Here is a 7,500-nt window from a genome sequence, read left to right on the forward strand (position 1 = left end):
AATAACGGATAAATTAAAAAAATAAGAAGTGTACAATATCACGTATTGGATCTTTAAAAAATACAACTTTTACATACCCTGCAGTTTACCTATAAAATGGGCTGATGGTGAAGTAGACATACTTGGTATTCATAACACAAAATATATAAATAAGTTCTCCACCATGAATTTCAATAGAAAACTTGTAAAAATAGAGAAGATCCTGCAACAATGAAGAGGTAAATACCTGTCTAATTATGGAAAAATGTGATTAACTCCTTAGTCATATCTCAGTTTACTCACTTACTTATGGTGCTGCCTACTCCTGATGACTCGTTTTCAAATCATATGAGCAAAACATATTTAGCTTTATCTGGGACGCTAAACCAGACAAAATAAAGCATGCCCATCTATATAATGATTATGAATTGGGTGGGTTTAAATAATTAAATATAAAACACTAAACCTCTCTCTAAAAGCTTCAGTTATTCATAAGTTGTACTTGAACCCTAAATGGTTCTCAAGTAGATTACTAAGAAAAGCTCATCCATTGTTTAAAAATGGCATGTTTGCCTTAAGGCAGATTGCCATGTCTCATTTTTGATTAATTGAAAATGAAACTTTTTTTCAAATTATCTCTCTTTTTCAAACAAGCGTTGCAGAGCTGTCTACAATTTCAATTTCATCCCCCTGAAAAGATAGAACAAATATTACAACAAATATTATGGCTGAACTCAAATGTGCTGGTTGATAAAACACCTGTATTTATGGGAAAGATGTTTGAAAGGGTATTTTGTTCTTAAATGATATTGTAAATTGGAATGGTAGAGTTATGTCCTTCATGGAGTTATCAGAATTGTATGAGCAGGTCTGCTCAATCCAAGAGTACAACCAATTGTTACCCCAAAAATGGAGGAGGCGGGTGGTAGCGGGAGGAGGTAGGGAACTGGTCTGTCTGCCCAATATAAAGGATCAAAACTGGAGGAGGCAGGTGGCAGTGGAAGGAGGTAGGGAGCTGGTCTGTCTGCCCAATATAAAGGATCAAAATTGGCGGAGGAATAAAAATAGCACAAATAGGGAAATATACCAGTTTCATTTGAGGACCAGGATGTTGACAACTGTGCCATACAGTTTGCAAAATAGTTGGGAAGAAATGTTTGATGTACCAATTCCATGGTACAGAGTGAATGAGTTGATACAGTGGGGCAAAAAATTATTTAGTCAGCCTCCAATTGTGCAAGTTCTCCCACTTAAAAAGATGAGAGAGGCCTGTAATTTTCATCATAGGTACACTTCAACTATGACAGACAAAATGAGAAAAAAAATCCAGAAAATCACATTGTAGGATTTTTTTATGAATTTATTTGCAAATTATGGTGGAAAATAAGTATTTGGTCACCTACAAACAAGCAAGATTTCTGGCTCACACAGACCTGTAACTTCTTCTTTAAGAGGCTCCTGGGGGAGAGGAGAGGAGGCGGCCTGGGGTGGAGGAGAGGAGGCAGCCTGAAGGGGAGAGGAGAGGAGGCAGCCATGTGATCGAGTGCACTATGCAGGGAATAGGGTGCCATTTGTGTCTCACAGAGATATGCAGACGTCCTCCATTTCTGACAGTCCTTACAGAAGCTTTCATCTTACACCCACCAGAGGAACAGGGTCTTTCAACTTCACGTTTCCCCGAATATGTACAGAAAACAGCTTTTCCATGCTCCGTGGGAGCCTTTGGAGCCTTTGCACCCTGTCCTAGAGAGGCCCATGAAGACTTCCGGCTAGCTCCGTCCGTGTATCAGCTACAGTCAACTCTAACACCAGCAACAATGTATATGGCCGGGTTAGAATTGACTTTTTAAATAAATATTTGGGCAAGGCACATCCGTAATTGTGAAAGAGAGGAGGCAGTCTGAAGGGGAGAGGAGAGGCACCTCTGTAATTGTGATGGCAGATTTGGTTGAAGGGGAAAGGAGAGGAGAGGAGGCAGCCTGGGGTGAAGGAAAGGAGGCAGTCTGAAAAGGGAGAGGAGAGGCGCCTCCGTAATTGTGAGAGAGAGGAGGCAGTCTGAAGGGCAGAGGAGAGGCACCTCCGTAATTGTGAGAGAGAGGAGACAGTCTGAAGGGGAGAGGAGAGGCACCTCCGTAATTGTGAGGGAGAAGAGGCAGTCTGAAGGGGAGAGGAGAGGCACCTCCGTAATTGTGATGGCAGATTTGGTTGCCGCAACATAAGCAACAGAAAGTGTTCAGCAGGCATGAAGAAATTGAATTTCCAGAAACACACCGATATCTAACACTAATTGTTTATACCCAAACACTCGTACTCTAACACTGGTATTTTAAACCCTTTAAACCAGTACTATATACCTTAACACTGGTACTATATACCTTAACACTGGGTTTATATACCTTAACACTGGTACTATATACCTTAACACTGGTACTATATACCTTAACACTGGTACTATGTACCTTAACACTGGGTTTATATACCTTAACACTGGTACTATATACCTTAACACTGGTACTATATACCTTAACACTGGTACTATATACCTTAACACTGGTACTATATACCTTAACACTGGTACTATATACCTTAACACTGGTACTATATACCTTAACACTGGTACTATATACCTTAACACTGGTATTTGAAAACCTTTAAACCAGTACTATATACCTTAACACTGGTACTATATACCTTAACACTGGTACTATATACCTTAACACTGGTACTATATACCTTAACACTGGTACTATATACCTTAACACTGGTACTATATACCTTAACACTGGTACTATATACCTTAACACTGGTACTATATACCTTAACACTGGTACTATATACCTTAACACTGGTATTTTATACCTTAACACTGGTACTATATACCTTAACACTGGTACTATATAACTTAACACTGGTACTATATACCTTAACGCTGGCACTGTATACCTTAACACTGGTATTTTAAACCCTTTAAACCAGTACTATATACCTTAACACTGGTACTATATACCTTAACACTGGTACTATATACCTTAACACTGGTACTATATAACTTAACACTGGTACTATATACCTTAACACTGGTACTATTTACCTTAACACTGGTATTTTATACCTTAACACTGCTACTATATACCTTAACACTGGTACTATATCCCTTAACACTGGTACTATATACCTTAACACTGGTATTTTATACCTTAACACTGGTACTATATACCTTAACACTGGTACTATATACCTTAACACTGGTACTATATACCTTAACACTGGTACTATATACCTTAACACTGGTACTATATACCTTAACACTGGTACTATATACCTTAACACCGGTACTATATACCTTAACACTGGTATTATATACCTTAACACTGGTGCTGTATACCTTAACACTGGTGCTGTATACCTTAACACTGGTCTAATATACCTTAACACTGGTACTATATACCTTAACACTGGTACTATATACCTTAACACTGGTACTATATACCTTAACACTGGTACTATATACCTTAACAGTGGTATTTTATACCTTAACACTGGTACTATATACCTTAACACTGGTACTATATAACTTAACACTGGTACTATATACCTTAACGCTGGCACTGTATACCTTAACACTGGTATTTTAAACCCTTTAAACCAGTACTATATACCTTAACACTGGTACTATATACCTTAACACTGGTACTATATACCTTAACACTGGTACTATATAACTTAACACTGGTACTATATACCTTAAGACTGGTACTATTTACCTTAACACTGGTATTTTATACCTTAACACTGCTACTATATACCTTAACACTGGTACTATATCCCTTAACACTGGTACTATATACCTTAACACTGGTATTTTATACCTTAACACTGGTACTATATACCTTAACACTGGTACTATATACCTTAACACTGGTACTATATACCTTAACACTGGTACTATATACCTTAACACTGGTACTATATACCTTAACACTGGTACTATATACCTTAACACCGGTACTATATACCTTAACACTGGTATTATATACCTTAACACTGGTGCTGTATACCTTAACACTGGTGCTGTATACCTTAACACTGGTCTAATATACCTTAACACTGGTACTATATACCTTAACACTGGTACTATATACCTTAACACTGGTACTATATACCTTAACACTGGTACTATATACCTTAACACTGGTATTTTATACCTTAACACTGGTACTATATACCTTAACACTGGTACTATATAACTTAACACTGGTACTATATACCTTAACGCTGGCACTGTATACCTTAACACTGGTATTTTAAACCCTTTAAACCAGTACTATATACCTTAACACTGGTACTATATACCTTAACACTGGTACTATATACCTTAACACTGGTACTATATAACTTAACACTGGTACTATATACCTTAAGACTGGTACTATTTACCTTAACACTGGTATTTTATACCTTAACACTGCTACTATATACCTTAACACTGGTACTATATCCCTTAACACTGGTACTATATACCTTAACACTGGTATTTTATACCTTAACACTGGTACTATATACCTTAACACTGGTACTATATCCCTTAACACTGGTACTATATACCTTAACACTGGTACTATATACCTTAACACTGGTACTATATACCTTAACACCGGTACTATATACCTTAACACTGGTATTATATACCTTAACACTGGTGCTGTATACCTTAACACTGGTGCTGTATACCTTAACACTGGTCTAATATACCTTAACACTGGTCTAATACACCTTAACACTGGTATTATATACCTTAACACTGGTATTATATACCTTAACACTGGTATTATATACCTTAACACTGGTATTATATACCTTAACACTGGTATTATATACCTTAACACTGGTACTATATATCTTAACGCTGGTACTTTATACCCATCCACGACCCCATCTACCTACCTCCACCGACCCCAATTTTCCTGCTCCCACCGACCAAAGCACTGACCCCATCCACAGGTCCCCACCTACCCCATTTAATGACCCCATCAACTGACCCCCACTTACCTCATCCTCCGATCCCATCCACTGACTTCATCTACCTGCCCCATCTACCGACCCCAAATACCGACCCCATCTACCGACCCCAAATACCGACCCCAAATACCGACCCCATCCACCGACCCCATCCACCGTCACCATCTACCGGCCCCATCTACCGACCCCATCCACCGGCCCCATCTACCGACCCCATCTACCGACCCATCTACCCACCCCATCTACCGGCCCCATATACCGATCCCATCTACCCACCCCTTCTACCGGCCCCATACACCGACCCCATCTACCGACCCATCCAGCTACCTACACCAACCTCATCCACAGACCTCATCTACCGGCCCCATTCACCAGCCCTATCCACCTACCTACACCAACCTCATCCACAAACCCCATCTACCGACCCCATCTACCATCCCCATCTAACGACCCCATCTACCCACCCCATCTACCCACCCCATCTACCGGCCCCATCTACCGGCCCCATCTACCCACCCCATCTACCGGCCCCATCCACCAGCCCCTCTACCGGCCCCATCTACCAACCCCATCTACCAACCCCACACACCGGACCCTACTGCCCCCACGGACTCCAGCTTCCAGCCTCATCTACCAACCCCATCAACCAACCCCACACACCGGCCCCTACTGCCCCCACGGACTCCAGCTTCCAGCCTTATCTACCAACCCCATCAACCAACCCCACACACCGGTCCCTACTGCCCCCACCGACTCCAGCTTCCAGCCTCATCTACCAACCCCATCAACCAACCCCATACACCGGCCCCTACTGCCCCCACCGACTCCAGCTTCCACCCTCATCTACCAACCCCATCAACCAACCCCACACACCGGCCCCTACTGCCCCCACCGACTCCAGCTTCCAGCCTCATCTACCAACCCCATCAACCAACCCCACACACCGGCCCCTACTGCCCCCACCGACTCCAGCTTCCACCCTCATCTACCAACCCCATCAACCAACCCCACACACCGGCCCCTACTGCCCCCATGGACTCCAGCTTCCAGCCTCATCTACCAACCCCATCAACCAACCCCACACACCGGCCCCTACTGCCCCCACCGACTCCAGCTTCCACCCTCATCTACCAACCCAATCAACCAACCCCACACACCGGCCCCTACTGCCCCCACCGACTCCAGCTTCCAGCCTCATCTACCAACCCCATCAACCAACCCCACACACCGGCCCCTATTGCCCCCATGGACTCCAGCTTCCAGCCTCACCTACCAACCCCATCAACCAACCCCACACACCGGCCCCTACTGCCCCCATGGACTCCAGCTTCCAGCCTCATCTACCAACCCCATCAACTAACCCCACACACCGGCCCCTACTGCCCCCACGGACTCCAACTTCCAGCCTCATCTACCAACCCCATCAACCAACCCCACACACCGGCCCCTACTGCCTCCACCGACTCCAGCTTCCAGCCTCATCTACCGACCCCCACATACCCCATTTACCGTCCCCATACACCAATCCCATCAAACGGCCCCCACCTGCTCCATCCATCGACCCCATCCACCGGACCCTGCCGACCCCACCCACCGCGCCCACTACCGACCCCATGTCCCGGACCCCACCGACACCATCCATGACCCCCACTACCAACCCCATATACTGGCCCCCACCGACCCCATCACTGGCCCTCACCTACCCTGCCAACCGACCCCCACGAACCACCACCTGCCCCCACCGACCCCACCCACCGCTCCCACTACCGACCCCCACGAACCACCACCTGCCCCCACCGACCCCATCCAATGACCCCCACTGACCCCATCCACCAGCCTCAACTGACCCCATCCACCAGTCTCAACCGACCCCATCCACCAGCCCCCACCGACATTATCAACCAGCCCCCACGAACCACCACCTGCCCCCACCGACACCATCCACCAGCCTCAACCGACCCCATCCACCAGCCCCCACCGACATTATCAACCGGCCCCCACCGAGCAAAAAGATGGCATACAGCAGGAGACTTAAATATAATCAAACACAGATCATGTTAATACAATCAGGGATGATTGAAAGATGCTGTTGTTGTGGAAGACTGTGGCGGATAGCATCAGGGCCCCCGTGGTGCTCCTGGTAAGACCTGGGCCACGGGTTGAGGAGAGGAGTGATGGGGAGGAGGCCCCTGGGCCAAGGGTTGAGGAGAGGAGGGATGGGGAGGAGGCCCCTGGGACCCAGGATGAGGGAGGAGAGGGGATGAGAGGAGGGGGAAGAAGGGGGAGGAGAGGAGTGATAGGGAGGAGGCCCCTGGGACCCAGGATGAGGAAAGGAGAGGTGGGGAGGAAGGGGGAGGAGAGGGGATGAGAGGAGGTGAGGATGGACGAAGAGGAGAGAAAAGGGGAGGAGATGAGAGGAGGTGAGGATGGACGAAGTGGAGAGAAAAGGAGAGGAGATGAGAGGAGGGGAGGATGGAAGAAGAGGAGAGAAAAGGAGAGGAG

This window comes from Oncorhynchus mykiss, chromosome 11 (genome assembly GCF_057628025.1).
Source record: "Oncorhynchus mykiss isolate SJ-2025 chromosome 11, ASM5762802v1, whole genome shotgun sequence".
NCBI lineage: Eukaryota > Metazoa > Chordata > Actinopteri > Salmoniformes > Salmonidae > Oncorhynchus > Oncorhynchus mykiss.